Raw genomic sequence first — 20,106 nt, 5'->3', positions numbered from 1 at the left:
CACTTCGTCAGAGGAACTGTGGGGACATGTGGGGTGAGAACCAAAGTGGTGGGGGGAGGGGCAGAGAGCTGGGGAACCAGTCTCTCTGCGTGATTCTTTTTTCTTTTTGAGATTGGGTCTGGCTCTGTCGCCTAGGCTGGAGTACAGTGGCACGATCACGGCTTACTGCAACCTCTGCCTCCCGGGCTCAAGCAGTCCTCCCACTCAGCCTCCCAAGTAGCTGGGACTGCAGGTGTGCGCCACCATGCCTGGCAATTTTTTTGTAGATACAGGGTTTTGCCGTGTTGCCCAGGCTGGTCTCAAACACCTGAGCTCAAGCAGTCCATTCGCCTCAGCCTCCCAAAGTGCTATGATTACAAACGTGAGCCACCACACCTGGCTGATTATTTTTAATGCGGTGGAGATAAGAACATGTTTAAATACTGTCAGGAAGGCCCATGGGGAGGGGAAGGGCTACTCTACAGGAGAGACAAGGGATCGTTGACAGCAGAAGCTTCCTGAGGAGGAGGAAGACATTGGTGCTAATTTTGTATTGTTTTTGTTTTGTTTGCTTGTTTGAGACAGGATCTTGCTCTGTCGCCCAGACTGGAGTGGAGTGGTGTGATGTCAGCTCACTGCAGCCTCAGTCTCCTGGGCTCAAGGGATCCTCCTGCCTCAGCCTCCCAAGTAGCTGAGATCACAGGCATGAGCCGTCACGCCTGGTGTGTTAGTCTGTTGTCATGCTGCTAATAAAGACATACCTGAGAGTGGGTAATTTATAAAGGAAAGAAGTTTAGTTGACTCACAGTTCAGCATGGTTGGGGAGGCCTCACCATCATGCAGAAGGCAAAGGGGAAGCAAGACACGTCTTACATGGCAGTAGGCAAGAGAGTGTGTGCAGGGGAACTGCCCTCTTATAAAACCATCAGATCTCGTGAGACTTATTCACTGTCATGAGAACAGCTCGGGAAAGACCTGTCCCCATGATTCAGTTACCTCCCACTACGTCCCTCTCATGACACGTGGTGGTTATTGCATTTCCAGGTGAGATTTGGGTGGGGACACAGAGCCAAACCATATCACCTGGCTAATTTTTAAAAACATTTTTATCTTTTTTTTTAGATGGAGTCTCACTGTCACCCAGGCTGGAGTGCAGTAGCATGATGTCGGCTCTCCACAGCCTCCGCCTCCCAGGCTCAAGTAATTCTCCTGCCTCAGCCTCCCGAGTAGCTGGGACTCCAGGTGCCCACCACCACGCCCAGCTAATATTTTGTATTTTTAGTAGAGCCAAGGTTTCACCGTGTTGGCCAGGCTGATCTTGAACTCCTGATCTCAGGTCATCCACCCACCTCTGCCTCCCAAAATGCTGCGATTAACAGGCCTGAGCCACCGCGCCCAACCCAAGTTTTATCTTTGTTTTGATTTTTTTTTTTTTGAGACGGAGTCCTGCTCTGCCGCCCAGGCTGGAGTGCAGTGGCCGGATCTCAGCTCACTGCAAGCTCCGCCTCCCGGGTTTATGCCATTCTCCTGCCTCAGCCTCCCAAGTAGCTGGGACTACAGGCGCCCACCACCTCGCCCAGCTAGTTTTTTGTATTTTTCAGTAGAGACAGGGTTTCCCCGTGTTAGCCAGGATGGTCTCGATCTCCTGACCTTGTGATCCGCCCGTCTCGGCCTCCCAAAGTGCTGGGATTACAGGCTTGAGCCACCACGCCTGGCCTGTTTTGATTTTTAATAGAGACGAGGTCTCGCTGTGCTGCTCAGGCTGGTCTCAAACTTGTGTGCTCAAGCAATCAGCCCCCCTCAGCATCCCAAAGTGCTGGAATCAGAGGTGTAAGCCACATCTGTATTAGTTTTCTGTTGCTGCCATAACAAACCACCACAGGCTTAACCTCCTAAAGCAACATAAATCTCTTGCTCACAGATGCATGTAGCCTGGGTGTGGTTCTGAGAGTGTTGTCTCTGCAGGTTTGGGTTTGCAGGTGGGTGTGCCAAGGGGCTGAGGATGAGGTGGTGAGTGGCTGCAGCGGCCCACCCGGAGCTTGTGGCAGGTACCCCTCCTCCTTGCGGCTGCACTGTGATGTCCCCTCTCCTTGCATGATGGGTAAATGCACCAGCTTCAGAGGACACTCTTGGGTCCCTGCAGGGCCAGCTCGGACTGTGGCAGGAGCGTGGGTGCATCCTGGGCCTGTGTTTCTTCTTCCCGAGCTCCCCTCCTAAATAGAGCCCCTGAATCCACATCCTCGTCTTAGGCTCTGCTTTTGGCGGAGGCCGACAGAGGCTGGTCTAAGCTGGAAGTTGAGGGGTGTGGGAGGATGGGGTCCTGGGGCAGAGTGATGGGCAGGACACAGGATTGCCGAAGGGATGCCAGGAGACAGGTCGGGTGGTGCTGCTGGGGCCCTGCCTGAGCGCCTGCCTCGGGAGTCGGCCACTTGGGCGCCGCTGCGTTATTCCTTGATGTGAGCGTGGTGGGGTCTTGGTGGTCAGCTTCGCTTTACCAGCCCATCTGCCTGTGTCTGCATCTCCATGTTGTCTTGTTTCTGCCTGACCGATTGTAGCAGCCAGTAAATCTCTCGAACCCAGGAGGCAGAGCTTGCAGCGAGTCAAAGTCATGCCACCGCACTCCAGCCTGGTGACAGAGTGAGACTCCGTCTCAAAAACAAAACAAAACAAAACAAAAAAAGTGATTATTTCATGCAATGTTTATAGATTTAGAGATGTGTTTACATTTTACTAACCATTTCTTTTTGCATCTCTTTGTTTTTTGTTTTTTTTAAGACGGTCTTGCTCCATTGCCCAGGCTGGAGTGCAGTGGCGCCATTATGCCTCACAGCAACCTGAAACTCCTGGGCTCAAGTGACCCTTCTCAGTAGATGGGACCGCAGGTGTGCACCACCACAGGTGGATATTTTTCTTTCTTTCTTTCTTTTTTTTTTTTTGAGACAGAGTCTTGCTCTGTCACCCAGGCTGGAGTGCAGTGGCCGGATCTCCGCTCACTGCAAGCTCTGCCTCCCGGGTTCGCGCAATTCTCCTGCCTCAGCCTCCCGAGCAGCTGGGACTACAGGCATGCAGCCGCACTGGCCACCGAAGCCTTATTTTTTGTATTTTTAGTAGGGGCAGGGGTTTCACCCGTGTTAGCCAGGATAGTCTCGATCTCCTGACCTCGTGATCCAGCCCGTCTAAATCCCAAAGTGCTGGGATTACAGGCTTGGGCCACGGGTGGCCCTTTTTTTGAGAGAGGGGTCTTGCTGTAATTACTCAGGCTGGTCATGCAAGCTCCTGGCCTCAAGTAGTCCTCCCTGCCTCCCAGCCTCTCTCAAAGGTGCTGCGATAGCAGGCATGACCCACCCGCGCCCAGCTCATTCTTTTCCTTTTAAAGAGTATTTTTCCTTCTTCCTGCATCCTGTCTTTTAGAAATCTTTAATGATGGTCTCTTGGTGGTAAGCTCCATTTTATCCCAAGAGAATGTCATTTCACTCTTGTTATTAAAGGAATGAATTTTGTTGGATGCTTGATAGGTTCCTTCTCTCAGTATTTAGGATGGAACACCATTGGTCTTCTGGCTTTCCTTATTTGCTGAGAAGGCGGCCGGCCCGTCTATACTGCTGGCACTGCCCTGGATGACCTCTCTACCTCTGGTTGCTTTAGAATCGTCTCTTGGTCTTTTGAATTGTTTTGGAGCTTCCACAAGTGTATCTCCCCACACAGATTTAGCACCTATTTAACTTGTTTGGAGATATGCTGGTTTGCCATTGCCTGGGGACTCGATCTTTCATCGGTTACAGGATATCAATATTGTGATATTTAGTACTGCCTCTTCTTGGTTCGCCCGGCTGGAATTCAAATCAAATGTACCTTAAACCTTTGCATTCTATCTTCTGTATGATCAACTTCTCTATCCCACTTTCCCTGTATTTGTGCTCTTGGCTGCATCCTTTTTTTTTGAGACAGAGTCTAAGCTCCTGCTCGCCCAGGCCAGATCACAGTGGCGGATCTCAGCCCACTGCAAGCTCCACCTGCCTCCCGGGTTTCGCCATTCTCCTGCCTCAGCCTCGAGTAGCTGGGACTACAGAAGCCACTGCCACCTCGCCCGGCTAGTTTTTTCTTTTTTTTTTTTTTTTTTTTAGTAGAGATGGGAGTTTCCACTGTGTTAAGCCAGGATAGTGCCAGATCTCACAGCCTCGTGATCCGCCCATAGGCCTCCCAGGTGTAGCTGGGATTACACGGAAGGCAGGCCACTGGGCCCGGCCGGCTGCATTCTTAAAAAATGTCTTCCAGCTCACAAAGTTTCTTTCAACTGTACATAATCTGACATTCAACCTATTCCTTGGTCTCTTTCAAATCTTCCTTATCACTCCTGCTGATCTCTTGTTTTCTGCTCATCTTCATGTTCTTTCTTTTTCACTTTTTGAGTCCCTAGTACCTCAACTTTTTGAGACTTCTTTTTTTTTTTTTGAGGCGGAGTCTGGCTCTGTCGCCCAGGCTGGAGTGCAGTGGCTGGATCTCAGCTCACTACAAGCTCCGCCTCCCGGGTTCACGCCATTCTCCTGACTCAGCCTCCCGAGTAGCTGGGACTACAGGCGCCCGCCACCTCGCCTGGCTAGTTTTTTGTATTTTTTTTAGTAGAGACGGGGTTTCACCGTGTTAGCCAGGATGGTCTCGATCTCCTGACCTCGTGATCTGCCCGTCTCGGCCTCCCAAAGTGCTGGGATTACAGGCTTGAGCCACCACGCCTGGCCAATTTTTCGAGACTTCTGAGTGTTCTGTAGCACAGACAGGGTGAATCCTCAGCTTCCTTCACTGCCGACACGGAATCTGGCTTTCTCAGATCTGCTAAGGAAATTGTCACTCACCCATCTGCTTCCTGGCTTCCAGAACTTCACTACTGTCTTCTCTCCCACTCCACCCATTCCCTGCGAGTCTGACTTTTTAAAACATCACTTTGCTGTTCACTTCGCAAGGGCTTGGGAAAGAGCGACACTGCATTTGTGTTCACTCTGCCACCCTTACCCAGAAGCCAGTATGCTTTTTAAAAAAAATTACCTTCGGCATAGGCCAGGCGCAGTGGCTCATGCCTGTAATCCCAACACTTTGGGAGGCTGAGGCAGGTGGATCACTTGAGGTCAGGAGTTTGAGACCAGTCTGGCCAACATGGTGAAACTCCACCTCTGCTAAAAATACAAAAATTAGCTGGGCATTGTGGTACCTGCCTGTAGTCCCAGCTACTTGGGAGGCTGAGGCAGGAGAATCACTTGAGCCTGGGAGGCGGGGGTTGCAGTGAGCCGAGATCACCCCACTGCACTCCAGCCTGGGCGACAGAGCGAGATGCTGTCTCAAAAAAAAAAAAAAAAAAAAAAAAAAAAAAAAACAAGAAAGAAAGAAAAGAAATATTTTTGAATTAATTTAAATTTCATTTCTATCACAAAAATTATTTCAAAATATTAAAAAAGAACGTCTTAAATCATCATCTATTAACATTAACCATATTACAGGCACACTCCACAGATGTCTTCCTGGTCAACACTTCTTGGTAGAGTGTCTTTTTATTTCTGACAGTTTATAAGTTCATAAACCATATGATTCTTTCAATATGCATTCCTGTCAATGGTTGCAGGGGTAAATTTTGTATTTACATCAAAAAACAAAACCAACATTTTAACAAAATAAAGTGCAGGGGAGAAAAAAAGTCCTCAAGTTGCATTTCAGATACAACTAGAAGACACCACAATCACACGCGTAGGTGTGAGCAGAGCATGTGCTGCCTGGATGATGCTGACACAAACAGGCCTCTCAGCATCACCCTGGGAAAAGCAACACTGAAAGCTTCACCTCGGCTGTCCAGTGTCAGGAAGCCGCGTTTCAACCATTAACATCCTCACACAGTAGCCTGTTTCTTGTATAAAGGGTGTTTGTTACACGAATGTTTTGTCTTGGGAAACCGGTTGCACTGACACATGATAATTTACTAACTTTTCCTATTTAACATGAAAAAGACAGCATTTTCATGCAAGATGTCTGGTTTTCAGGAATGGGTTACTGATGCAAGAACTACCTTTGCTCTCTGTAGAATATATTACAAGCCACATGCAGAAAATATGGAAAACCATTTCTGCCAAAAGCCAGATCAAGTAGTCTGTGCTATTTTAGAAGCTCCATGACACCAGGGATTGGCTAAACACAAACAAGTTCAAACAAGCACCCACCTATTTTCGGACTCTTGCGTGGCTCAGTTTCACCTGGTGGACTGACAGGGACAGTTTTCATGGCACATGATACGGTTTGGCTGTGTCCCCACCCAAATCTCATCTTGTAGCTCCCATAATTCTCACATGTTGGGGGAGCGACCTAGTGGGAGATAATTGAATCATGGGGGCAGGTCTTTCCCATGCTGTTCTCGTGATAGTGAATGAGTCTCACGAGATGTGATGGTTTTAAAAACAGAAGTCTCCCTGCACAATCTCTCCTCTTTGCCTGCTGCCATCCAGGTAAGACATGACTTGCTACTTCTTGCCTTACACCATGATTTGAGGCCTCCCCAGCCACGTGGAACTGTAAGTCCATTAAACCCTTTTCCTCCGTAAATTACCCAGTCTCGGGTATGTCTTTATCAGCAGCTTGAAAACAGACTAATACAGCACACTTACAAAGCAACACTGCAACGTAGGTTTAGCAGAAACAACAAAAAATGTCGCAGCATTGCAGTAAAGAACAGTGTTTTCCCGATAAATACCCATTAGGTAGTAGAGAAGCATCCCACAAAATATTGCTCAAAATGAAGCTAAGTTTTTCGATTCATACAGTTGTCTGTTTTCACCTCCCTAAATGCTCTGTTCCAGTTGCTTTCATTTCATCAGATCCTGGTACATAGAAATCAACATTGTGATGGTCTCGTTCTTCATCTATACAGACATGACTCTATTTCTTCTTTCCTACAATAATAAAACGTACACTCAACTACTGGGCCCATCCCAGCACCAGCTCTTGCAGAGGTGCTCTGGGAGGTGGATCTGAAGGTTTCAGCCACCATCCACCTGTTGTGCCTCAGGACCATGGGGGTAAGGAACACGCCGGCGTCCGGTTCTCAGGTTCTAGTCTATGGCGTCTGGGACCCTGGGGCACTGGTCTCCGGCCCTCAAGGCACCAGAGGACGGGAAAGGAGAGGAAGACACCATTACATTCTTTATGGAATGAAAATTAACTCTTTCCTGCCTCAACCTCCCAAGTAGCTGGGATTACAGGTGCGTGCCACCACGCCCGGCTAATTTTCGTATTTTTAGTAGAGACTGGGTTTCACCATGTTGACCAGGATAGTCTCGATCTCTTGACCTCATGATCCGCCCACCTCAGTCTCCCAAAGTGCTGGGATTACAGGTGTGAGCCACTGTGTCCGGCAATGAAATAATCTTTGTAGGGTTCAAAAGAAAGAAAAGACTAAACAGAAACATGGGTTGCAAGATAAAGTTGAGAATCTCTCAGAAAATAGAGCAAAAATTTGGAGTTGGAGAATAGGAGAGAAGAATATTCAAGGACCAGTCTAGGGAGTCCAGTACCTGGATAGTAAAAGTTTTAGAAATGAGATGGAGGAAACACTAAATGAGAGTCAGAACAAAACGTCTGTCACTGCACCCACAAATGTACTGTAACAGACCGGGACAAGCACGCAGAGATACATGCCTTGAAATCCCAGGATTCAGGGCCAGGCACATTGTTTCACGCTTTGTCCTGAAATTTGGGAGGCCGGGTGGGCGGGATCAAGGTCGATTTCCTCCCAGGAAACTCCTGCCTTGATTAAAATCCATAAATCTTTGAAGCCGGGAGATGCCTGCAACCCAGCCACTGGGAAATGAGGTAGGAGAACGGCTTTGAACCCCAGGAGGGAGCTGGTGAGAGCCAAGGATCGTGCTTGACAGAATCTTTAGCCTTGGGGACAGAGCGAGATTCTCCCAAAAAAAACCTGACCTGAGCATAGACGAGATTCGGGAAGTTACCTGTTATGACGGTGATCCAGACTGAGGTCAGACAACTTTGACTCTTTTTTTTTTTTTCTTTTTCTTTTTTTTTTTTTTTTTTTTTTTTTTTTTTTAGGTGGGAGTCTCAAGCTCCCATGCCTGGGAGCTGGGATGCAGCAGCTGGGATCTCACTGTTGCTGTACTGCAGTTCTCCTGCCAGCTTTGGCACCCATTCCCTCCTGCCACAGGCCTCCCAGCTGGGACTACAGGCACCTGCCACCGCCTCTTCCTGCCAAATTTTTTTGTAGTTTTCTAGTGTAGAGACGGGGTTTCACCCAGTTTGGCCAGGGATGGCCTAGGATCCCACTGCAAGGATCTGCCTGCCCCCACCTCCCAAGCACAGTGCAGCCCCACGCACCCTTGGACTCTTATTAGGCAACCTTTGGAGTTTGGAAGTCTGTGAAGCAGTAAGTTCAAAATTCTGATGGGAAGTGATTTCCAGTGTGTAGTATTCTCACCAACAAACCCCAATGCCTAGACCACCCATCTTTCTCCTGGAAGTGATCGATGGGCTGCTCCCCCACCAAAACCAGGTGGTAAACGGGAGGCGCTGTTTCAAAGGGAGTGCTCACTCCCAGCTGGCGTCCTAGGGCTGTGAAGTCCCACCTGGTCCCCTAAACAATGCTAGTTTGCTTTTCAAAGATGCAAGTGTGCAGCTAGCTGATAAGTATACTTATTCCCGTGTGAAGGGAAAATGCCTGGTAATGCTGTGTCTGTAAGCAGCATCTGTTTCCGATGCGCCGGTGTCCCACCCTCCTGGGCATCTTCACATCAGCTTCTGCACCAGGGAGGACGTGGCTCACAGCTTCGGGCCTTGCTGTGTGGCTGGTTCCTGCAGGTCCCACAGTTTCTTCCTTTTTATTCCTTCTGTACTCCCCCCTCATCCCTCAGTAAAAACAAACCAACCCAGGCAGCTTGACAGAGTTTGGCTTTCACCAGTTTCCTTTTTTTTGAGACAGAGTCTCGCCTTGCTGCTCCAGGCTGGAGCAAGCAAGCAATGGCTGGATCCTCTGTTTGGCACTGCAAGCCCACTTCCCAAGCTATGCCAAGCCCTGCCTCAGCCTCCCCAGCTGGGATCAGTGCCACCCTGCCCCTGAAGTTTAGGCTTTTCAGAGACTGGTTTCACTTTGTGTCATGCAGGGATGGTCTCATCTCCTGACTCCTCAGGATCTGTCTGCCCTCTGCCTCCTGGCAAAGTGCTGGATTACAGGGTTTGTTTCACCAAGGCCTGGCCTCCAGTTTCCCACTCTTAACCTGCCTCCACAAACCAGCCCAGTGTTGAGCTCTCTGCTTTCTCAAACGCCCCCTGCAGAATCAACATTAGGCACCTGTACCCCCCGGCCGCCATTCTCTCCATACTAAATCAGTCTCCCACAGCAGACACCAGCTGGGTGTCCTCTAATTCAGTCCCCACACTGTCTGCCTGGTGGGAGACTCAGCCCCCCTCTTAGTCCTCACACTGTCTACCTGGCGGGAGACTCAGATCCCACTGGGTAAGTGCTTAGCCACCCTCTAAGTCAGTCCTCACATTGTCTACCTGGCGGTAGCCTCAGCCCCCGTCTAATTCAGTCCCCGCACTGTCTACCTGATGGTAGCCTCAGCCCCCGTCTAATTCAGTCCCTGCACTGTCTACCTAGCAGGAGACTCAGATCCCATCGGGTAAGCGCTCAGCTCCCCAAGAGCGCCCCCACTTCCAGTGCCCATTCCAAGCCCCGGGATATTTCACCCGAGCTCTGACCAACCAGGTACAGATCGGGGTTCTTACACTCCCTCCTTGGGTCTGACTAATTTTCAAGAGTGACTCATAGAATTTGGGGAAGCTTACATTGATGTTTATCATGAAAGATATTACAAAGGATACAAATAAAGAGAAGCGTAGGGTGAGGTGTGGGGAAAGGGCCTGGAGCTTCCATGCCCTCCCCAGGTGCACTGTTCTCCAGAAACTTCCCTCCATGTGTTCAGCTCTCTGGAAGCTTCTTGAACCCTGTCCTTTTGGGTTTTTATGGAAGCGTCATAACCTAGGCACGATTGCTTAAACCGTGGGTGACCTACTTAACCTTCAGCCCCTTTCCCCTCCCTCCGTGGGGAGTGCAGCTGAAGATTCCACCCCTCTAATCCTGCCTTGGTCTTTGGGGCAACCTACCCCATCCTCAAGCCACCTGGGGGCTGCAGCCCTCAGTCAACTAACTAGTGTACAAAACAGCATAACTGTGGAGATTCTAAGCATTTTAGGAGCTGCGTGCCGGGGTGGGATGAAGACCAAGCACACATTTTACAATTTAAAACAAACAAACAAAAGAACAGGGTCTTACTGTGTCACCCAGGCTGGAGTGCAGTGCCAGGTCTCAGCTCACTGCAGCCTCCACCTCCCCAGGCTCAGGTGATCCTCCTGCCTCAGCCTCCCAGGGAGCTGGGATCACAGGCACAAGCCACCATGCCTGGCTAATTAAAAAAAGAAATTTGTAGAGATGGGGTCTCACTATGTTGCTTAGGCTGGTCTTGACCTACTGAGCATGGCCCAGAAGATTTCTTGAGTGGGATTTCTAGTTCACCTCTTAAATGAAAAATAAGCAAAACATATCTTGATTGTGAAACATGATTGTTGGAGTATTTTCTCTTTGAAAGCAATTTTAGAGCATGGGTTTGGGTCTGTGAGAAATGTGCCGAGTCCCTGCCCTGCCTCAGGCTCAGGGCAATTGTCTGGGCGGTTATGGGGCCATCACCTGACATGCAGTGCTGCCTGGGGAGATGGCGCTTTGGAGAGCGTGTTTAGCCAGTTGGTGGCAATCCTGCTGCCCTGGATGAGGGCAGCTGCCCATAAGCCCACCGGAACCCCTTGGGCAGGGGACTGACAGCCCAGGCCCAGACCCGGCTCTGCCCCGTGGCACAGCCCGCTGTACCCCTCAATTCGCCAGTTCTACCAGGCAAGCCCACCACTCATTGACATTCAGCCCTCATGCATGCTGAGGCCACCAGGCAGAGGCAGTGAGGGTTTGTCGACATGCTTTGAGGTTAATCAGTCACAGGCTGCTCCAGTGTAGCTGGAAGAGCAGCTGCGGGCTCTGGACAAGTGACAGAAGGTAGGCTCCGCAGCTCTCCTGGAGGGTGATGGTGCCCTGGACAAGTGGCGTGTGCTCCAGGGCTCCTCTGGAGGGTGACGGTGCCTGTTCCGTGAACTTACAGCAGTCACTGAATTGTGTATTCACCAGTGCATGGATCTTAAGGTATGCAACTTATACTGCAGTGAAACTGTTTTAGAAAGAAAAGTTCACCAAGATGTGACTTGGGTGGAAAAAAGAAAGCAGAATCAGCACTTTGGGGCCAGAAGCTCCAGGAGGGGCAGTGATGGTCTTGGCAGACCCAGGAGGGCAGGGCGGTGGCAAAGGAGCGACAGGGTGAGAACCAGTCCACATTGCACTGGCTTCACCTGAGGGCTCAGAATCCACGGCCCTGGCTTTCTTGGAGATGGCAGCTGAGATACGGAGGCCCAGTCACTGGCTGTTTGAAAAGCAGTTGGGTCCCTAGACTCTTACTCTCAGTTCTTGGCATTGACAGTTGCCCCGCCTGGTTTGGAGGCTCTTTCTCTGGAAAAAGGTTACAGGAAAACAGGAGATGTTGGTATTGGGGCTCTGGCCGAGGTGCAGCTGGAAGTTCCCTGCCCAGAACGGGATGGTGGCCAGGCCTTTCCCTCTGCACAGGCTTCTTTGGGGGATCCAACTGCCAACGGAGAACCAGAGTTGCTTACATCAGGAACCCCAACAGATGGCTCAGCTGTACTGCACTGACCTGGCCCCGTCCACCTCCCCAAGTTCAGAGTCAAGCTTCCAACAGGAAAGACACAGACCAACTTCAATTTGCAGGAGATAGAGACTATGCACAGAAAAGAGCATCAGATACGGTGATTATCCTCAGGAACCTGTGAAACGGGGCAGATGGCATAAAGAAAGGATATTCAGAGAACAGAAAAAATGCTTGGCAGTTAAAGATGTGATGGTGGGAAGGAGAACGCAGGAGGGTTGGAAGATGAGTGACGAGGGCGCAGCCTTCCAGAAAGAAGGGCAGAAGGACAGGCAAGACATGGCGCCTCGTCTATTCCTGCTGCTGCAACTACGTGCCCAAGACATGGCGCTTCGTCCATTCCTGCTGCTGCAACTACGTGCCCTAGACTGGTGATGTGGTTTGGATATTTGCTCCTGCCCAATCTCATGTTGAAATGTAATCCCCGGTGTTGGAGGTGGGGTCTGGCGGGAGGGGTCGGATCATGGGGGCGGATCCCTCGTGAATGGCTCGACCATCCGCTTGGCAATGAGTGAGCTCTGGCTCTGGCTCATGCGAGATGGATCTGGTCATTTAAATGTGGGCAGCAGCTGCCCCCTCTTGCCCCTGCTTTTGCCATGTGAGGCACCTGCTCCTGCTGGCCTTCCGCCATGAGTCAGAGCTCCCTGAGGCCTCCCCAGAAGCTGAGGGATGTCAGTGCCATGCTTCCTGTACAGCCTGCAGAACCGTGAGCCAATCAAACCTCTTTTCTTTATAAATTACAGTCTCAGGTATTGCTTTATAGCAATGCAAGAATGGCCTATTACAGATGGGTAATTTATAGACAACAGAAACTTACTTCTCACAGTTCTGGAGGCTGGGAAGTCCAAAAGCAGTCCAAAGTCCTGGCCGGTCAGCGTCTGAGGAGGGCTGGCTCCTCACTGGCACCTTCTCACCTAGTGGAAGACAGGGAAAGTCCAGGCCCTCAGGACCTGATCACCCACTGGGGTGAGGTTAGGAGTGCCACCTCTTAACACCATCACATGGGGTTCTAGGTCCCAGTGTCCGCATTTGGCGGGGGACATCCACTTACACCACAGCAAATGGGAAATGAAAAGCAGAGTCTAGGAGGCTCAGTGTCTCGGTAACTGGAGTTCTAGAAAAAGGACAGGGGACGTCGTGCATGTCACCAGGCACGTCGGGCTTGTGTGCTCAGCGCCGTGGGTGAGACCAGACCTTTGGGAGGCTGCAGAAGCTGGGGCTAGGGCTGGGGCGCTTCTCAGCCACCATAGGGCTGGAGAACCAGGAAGCACTTTCGTAATTGTGACAGAATGACCCTGATGAAGCCGAATAGTCCGTCTGTTGTCAAGGTAGAATAAAGGCATTTCCAGACAGGCATGGTTTCAAACCTTCACCTCCCATCTCACATTTTTCAGGAGAAGGTACCTGGTGCCTAGGTGAGCACATGAGTTGTGGTGGGGCAGTGAGGAGCAGCTGGACAGTGCCGGGTGGGGGCCTAGCCAGGGCTGGGGCACCAGGCCGCTGCTGTTGACCAGTCCTGCCGGTTTCCGTTCGGCCTGTGTGCTCCGGGCCTCAAGCGCGTTGCTGAGATGCCTGGTGTTGGCACCTGGGCTCGTCCCACACCATTGCCAGGGGCCTGTTGGAGCTCGGCCTTGCCTGTCTCTCGGTAAGAAGTGTGCCCTTGTGTTTGGGGCTAGAATCAGCCCCCAGAGGCCCCCACAGTGCCCCCTGCCCCTGCGTTGTGCTGCACCTGGACTCACAGTTGGGAGGCGCCACCTTTGCCATCCCTCAGGATGTGCCCCCAGCAAGTCCCCAGCACTTCCCACAGGCTGTCCCCTCTGCACACACCACTGACGCCATCGCAGCTTCAAGTCCCCTGGCCACCGCCTGGCGCCCTCCTCCTCTGCCTGTCGCAGCCCCACCCGAGTCTTGTCCTCACCACCCTCTGCCAGCACAGGTCTGGCCCCAGGCCCCTGGGCAGAGGCGCTCGTTGCTGTCAGTGCCATCACCTGGTACTACACAAAGCTGCTGCTTTTGTTGATCTAGAAAAACAATTTCAGAGGGTTGAATCTGCTTGCTGATGTCTTTCAGGTTTGTCTCCACAGCTCGGACTTCTGAAACCACACTTGTGTTCGGTAGCGTGTGCAGGATAAGCCCCTCAAACTTGCCTGTCCCCAGCCCCACTCCCCCTGACCTTCCCCAGCCCGCAGCAGCTCCCACGTCTGCCAGGGCCCATCCAGCCAAGCCCTGGAGGTCTCTCGGCCGTGCTCTGCCTCGGCCCTGCTGGAGCCTGAGGGTCTGCTCTTACGGTGGTGCCAGTGCTGCAGCTCCGCCTTAGGCCGAGGCTGCCCCTGATCGGGCAGCAGGGTGAGTGATGACTCTGGGGAAAGGGAAAACCCTTCTGTTACAGAAGATACTGAGAAGAGCAGTGCAGCTTCAAACCCAGTTTGCCACTCATGTAGCTGAAGACACTCATCCTGTGCACATTGTGAACCTTGTGCACGTTGTGAACGTTTCCAAGTTAGTAAGATCCAGTAAAGGAGTGGACAGAGGGTGTGAGCCAACACCTTGGGGGAAGGGAGGCGCTAACGGGAAGCACGTGGCAGGTGCTGGAATTTGGTGGGGGGAGACACACCCGCCATCGCGCGCGTCCTTCCGGGCGCAACAGTGACAGGGTGGGGCAGTGAGAAGCTGGACCGCAATGTGGGGCGCGGAATTCCTACAAACCGGTGGTGGGCTGAGCTCAGCACAGACACAAGGAATTGGGCAGCCTGGGGTAGTTCTTTGGCCCGTGGGTTGTTTAGAGGGTGAGTTCCCTGTTGGGTGGAGTCAGGCCGGCCAGGTTGGCGCGTTGACTCTGGGAATCTGTGTTCTTCTAGATCGGTGATCGGGTTTTGTTGTCTGCCCACCCTGTCAGTTATCGAGAGAGACGGTCTTAAATCTCCTACTGCGATTGTGGGTTTGTCTGTTTTCCTTTCAGTTCTGACAGCGTTTGCTTTGTAAGCCTAAGGCTGGGTGATGCCAGGTACATTCAGGATTGCCGTTTGACTTGGCGTCCCCACGCCACTCGGGAATGCCCTCTGTGCTGCCTCTCGTCTGGCCCAAGGGTTGCTGGACCAGCCCTCTTTGCGTGTGTTCTCCTGGCTGTTTTTCCTGCTGTGGCTCTCACGAGTGTCCCCTGCTCGAGTGGCTGGGTTGCTTTTACCTGGCAAATGTTCACTGACCGCCCACACCATGCTATGCTCAAAGGACTGGGGAGAGCAGCGGGCGATGTCTTCTGCCCACAGATCGCACCTGGCCCCTGCCCTGAATGGTGACCACCGTGGTACCCCACGCCGCCCCTCTCTGAGGACACTGTCTCTGTGTGGGGCCAACATCAGCCGGCTGCAGTTTGTGTCAGAATACCCTGAGTGAGAGCCTGTGTCGACCACTGCATGTGGGATGACGGCTGCTGTGCCTGATGCCAGCCGTGGCGCTTCCACAGGTCCAGGACCAGCAGTGCCAGCCTCCTGGGGAACGCCGCCCCCAGCCCACTGCATTGGCCTGCATGCAGCTGGGCCAGAGTCTGAGTTGCGGCGGCACCCCCGCTCCGGCTCTGAAGGCAGGGGCAAGGCTCCCCTGCTGGCAACTCCAGAGCCAGTGGTCAGAGTGCCTGGCGGAGCAGTGCTGTGACCGGGAGGGCAAGGGGTCCAGGGTGCAGGGAGGCCTCCGTGAGCCAACCTGCCTCATGACTGGTGAAGTCAGCAGCTGCTTTGTTTTGTTTTGTTTTGTTTTGTTTTTGAGACAGGGTCTTGCTCTGTTACCCAGGCTGAAGTGCAGTGGCGCCATCTCGGCTCACTGCAGCCTCAACCTCCTGGGCTCAAGTGATCCTCCCACCTCAGCCTCCCAAAGTGCTGAGACCAAGGCGTAGGGCCCATGCCCAGCTGGCAGCAGCTGTTTGAGGTCATTGTAAACCCCGCTTCCTTTCTTTTTTTTTTTTTTTGAGACGGAGTCTCGCTTTGTCACCCAGGCTGGAGTGCAGTGGCACAATCTCGGCTCACTGCAAGCTCCGCCTCCCAGGTTCACGCCATTCTCCTGCCTCAGCCTCCCGAGTAGCTGGGACTACAAGTGCCCGCCACCACGTCTGGCTAATTGTGTGTGTGTGTGTGTGTGTGTGTGTGTGTGTTTAATAGAGACGGGATTTCACCATGTTAGCCAGGATGGTCTCTATGTCCTGACCTTGTAATCCACCCGCCTTGGCTTCCCAAAGTGCTGGGATTACAAGCATGAGCCACCACGCCTGGCCTGTGAACCCCCTTCCTTGCTTGCACTGTGGCCTGGCAGGTCAGCCAGCTGAAAATGAAGGGTGACGCCAGAGCCCCCTCCTCTGTCCCTGCCTGTCCCTGCCAGCTGCAGACACTGGGAGGGTGGTCGGATCCCAACAGCAGAGGCGGCTGCAGCCTTGGCCTGGCTGCTCTGTGGGGGCTGCTGGATCCAGGTGATCTTTCTTCCTTTTCTTGTTTTTCATTTCTGCTCCCTGGTGTTTTTGGGGGGATCCTCTCCCCAGGGGGGACAAACATGGCCCTGACAGCTGCAGGCTTGAGCCTTATCCCAGCAGGAGTTCAGGGATGTCTTGTGGGGGCTCTTGTCCCACCTTAGTGCTGCTGCCTCCATGCTCTGCCTGTCCTGTGACCAGACATCTGTGGGGGGCCTCACTGAAGTGTCAGGAGGGGGAACTGCAGAAAGAGGGGTCTCTGGCCGAGGAGGGGAGGGGAGGGGAGGGAAGTTGCCCAGCAGAGCCAGGGGCATGTCCCTAGTAGGAGGGCAGACCTTGGTCTTGGAGATGGGCCTTGGGGGTCCACCTTGTAAGTGAAGAGGTCAGGACTCAGGAAGAGGTGCTGTGGTGTTGGCAAGGCTTTTGCTGGGCCTGCTGCAGTGTGCAGTAGGTTCTCCGTGAATGGGGCTGCCAGGGCAGGGGCTGCTGCAGTTTTGCTGTTCGTCCAGCCGTGTTGGTGCAGATGTGCGGATTAGATAGAGGCAGCCTTGCTACACAGGCGAGTCTTCACTGGTCTTCAGAAGGAGATTGGGGTGTGATTGATCAGAAGAAATGATGCATTCTATTTCATTCTCAGGCCCAGTGAATTGTGGATTTCATGCTTCTTCCTCTTCTTTCCCCTCTATTCATATAAAAGTATTTCTTGAGATAATTATTTTATGATTCATTATTTTGTCCAAGCCCAAAAGTATATCCTGCACTGTACGCTTTACATGTAGTGCAAAGGTGCTCATCATGGCTGTCAGCACGGCCAGGTCACTGGGGCTAACACAGTGGCAGGCGCAGGTGCAGGTGGGTGTGGCTTACAGGGCCGACCTCGTGTGGCTCCTAGCTTATTTAGCACGAGTGTAAGGAAGCTTCTCTTCAGGAGGCCTGCGTGCTGGTGAGGTCTGGGCTCCCTCTGATGGGTGGAGGGTCCTGGCTTGTTTGCAACACAAGGCTGCTCCGTCAGCTCTCCAGGTCTTAGCTGGGTCGCCCAGGGCTGCTGCTGATGCCAAGCATGGTCGTGGGCCTTTGTTTGCACTTGGTGCGCTGTTGTCACCCCAGCAAGTGAGGGGTGTGGGCGCAGAGCCCCTCACTCACTGCCAGTCCTTCCCTGGGAGGCTTTTTGTCTACTCTGTGTGCTCACTTGCTCAGCGGCCTCTCTCATCCCTGATTCTGGGCGGTGCATTTGACAGAGGCCTGCCTGGGTGCTGCAGCCTCTGACATTTGCCCAGACGTTGCTTCATGCCCTGCTCTGTGGTCCGTTTCAGAGACACTCCCTGGATGGTGAATCTGTGTTTTCCGTTTCTTGGGTCGGCATTCTGCACGACTGCAAGGTAAAGCCTGGCTTCTTGTGCCATCTCCCCCGTCGTCGAGTGCCTCCTGGAACGCGTCTGCCCGCTTTGTGTCTGTGCCACGAGGCCCTGTCAGGTCTGGGTGGCCTCATTGGTCACGGGAGCCCTGTCTCCACAGAGCCAGCCGCGATGGACCCGCACCAGCTCTGTCTCTTCCATTCTTGGCTTTTCAAATGTCCTGCCCTTACACTTCAGATGTGTTTGGTGTAGATAGTTTCTCAAGATCTTTAAAATCTTGCTGACAGTCTTTGCCTCGACTATTGGTCCATTTACATTACTGTAATTATTCTATTTAAATTTATTTCCACCGTCTTTCCTTGTACTCTGTCGTTTGAGAACCAGGTTGCTTCTTCGCTTCTTTTGGATGATTTTTTTTTCTTTTTCTTCTCTACTGGGTTGGAATTTGCTCACTTGGCTTCATAGTGGTTGCCTTGGATGTTCTAACATGCAGAATTAATTTGTCAAAGTCTAAAATTAGTATTTTTGCCCTCCTCCAAACGATTCGAAGATCCGGGAACATTTTATTCTGAGCGCTCCGTCCACACAGGACTTGCCCCTCCCCGTCGCAGCCTGTAGCGTGCTGTGTCTCTGTGGGTCCCGACCGCGTGGGGCCAGGAGGACTGCGAGAAGAGCTTCCCCTGGGGCTGGGTAGTAACTTTCTTCCTTGTTCACCTAAACCCTCCCAGTCTCAGCCTTGGGGCGTCCCCCAGCAGTAACTGGATCCACACCTGGGCCTGGCCCAGGCTTTCTCCTCTCTCCCCTGACTTCTGCAAAGCTGCGAAAGGAGTGGGTGCAGGCCAGCTGCCGGCCAGGGCCCTCCTGCACAGGGCCTTCCTTTCTCCAGGTCCCTGCTTTTACTTAGTTTTTGTTCTCTAAGGTTCTGAACTTTCTTGCCAACCCACTGATAGATTTTTAAAGTTTTTAAAAATATATCTTACCAGGTAGTAGTGCTCATTTGTTCATTAAAAGGCTGGTCAAAGCTTTTTACTCTGACAGAATGTAAGTGTCCACTCTGAATACATTGACCCCTGTTGCTGCTGTGGGCTGGGCTCGTGCCTGAGGCTGGAGTGTTTCTCCCACCAGGACTGGGCCTCCTCTCCTGGGAGAGCGACTCCGGGCACAGCCATTCTGGCCCTCGGGTCATGGTGGCAGAGTCCGGAGTGTCTGGGAGGTGCCATGCCTTCTGCTGCGTGTTGTGGGTGAGCCTTGGACTTGGCTAGAGGCCTCACAGAAGGAAGCCCATGGCAGCTGGGGCCGCTGACATGGCCATGGCGGGTGAGGACATTTCTGAAGCTTTTCTGGAACCTGCGTTGAGAAACTGGAAGTGATTCCGCGCAGAGGCAGCTCACCTCAGCCTTGGCCACTCAGCCTCCACTCCTCGGGTGCCCCAAGGCCCACACTTTGCCTGGGACCCCGGCACCTTGGGCCTGTGCAGACCCCAGCGAGGCGGAGGCGGCCTGCCTGTGTCCCACTGATGGCACGAGGCCATGGGGGGCTCAGTCTTGTGTGTGTTCTGTGTCTGTGCCTTTCCTCTTTTTCTTTCCTGCTTTCTGTAGGGTAAGGGAAAGTTTCTCCTCCTTTATATTTTGATATCTTTCCAGTGGATGTGATTATTTTCTTGATCACCCTTAACACTGTGTCTTCATGCACTGAGTCTTCCTACCCAAGTCGCAGTCACTCAGCTCTTCTGCGGAGCACCTGAGCGTGTGCGGCCCACACTGAGCCGACCACATCTTGTTTGCCTGAAGCTGTAGTCTTATCCCTTAGGAGAACATGAACATGAGCTTTTATTTTATTTTAGTTTTGAGACAGGGCCTCACTCCTGTCTCCAAGCTGCAGAGTGCAGTGGCGAGATCTTGGCTCACTGAAGCCTCTACCTCAGGGCCTCAAGCCATCCTCCCACCTCAGCCTCCTGAGTAGCTGGGACTATGGGTGCGCACCACCACACCCTGCTAGTCTTTGTATTTTTGAGGGTTTCACTATGTTTCGCAGGCTGGTCTTGAATTTCTGGGCTGAAGCAATCTGCCTGCCTCAGCCTCCCAAGAACATGAGCTTTTAACCAGTGGTCAGTTATATTCACCACTGTCTTCCTCCCACCTGCCAGGCCCTGCCCCCCAGCCCTTCCCGCCTCTTGCCTCAGAACCTCTTCTCTGGGTGGCGCCTTGACTCCGGACCCTGCCACGTTGATATGAAGCCATGGGACTGCCTCTTCCTGGGGTTTGTGGTTTTCCCGCCCCTGGGAACTGGCAAGCTGCATTTGAGGGCCTCTGCTGGCCTGGAAGCCCTGTGGGCCGTGGAAAACTTGGAAAGTGGGTAGTTTCTGTTCTAGAGCCCAGAGCCCTCATCAGGGAGACCTGGCAGGATGCAGCTTGTGCTGTCCCGGCCTGCTGCCCTTTGTACAACTTCTGAGAGGGCACTGGTTGGCCTGCAGGGTCCAGGCTGAAGGCAGGGACTGATGAGAGTTTATGTGATG

General features: G+C 52.5%; 1 protein-coding gene across 2 annotated transcripts in view; it reads left to right on the top strand.

Annotated features, from left to right (window-relative positions):
• ARHGAP39 (Rho GTPase activating protein 39) overlaps window positions 1-20,106 on the top strand; it is a 142,874-nt gene that overhangs the window by 36,371 nt on the left and 86,397 nt on the right. The gene's annotated exons all lie outside the window — the stretch shown is intronic.

The sequence above is a fragment of the Papio anubis genome, chromosome 8 (assembly GCF_008728515.1).
Source record: "Papio anubis isolate 15944 chromosome 8, Panubis1.0, whole genome shotgun sequence".
In the NCBI taxonomy this organism is placed as follows: domain Eukaryota; kingdom Metazoa; phylum Chordata; class Mammalia; order Primates; family Cercopithecidae; genus Papio; species Papio anubis.
Note: the sequence above shows the minus strand (reverse complement) of the source record. Positions and strands in the feature narration are given on the sequence as shown.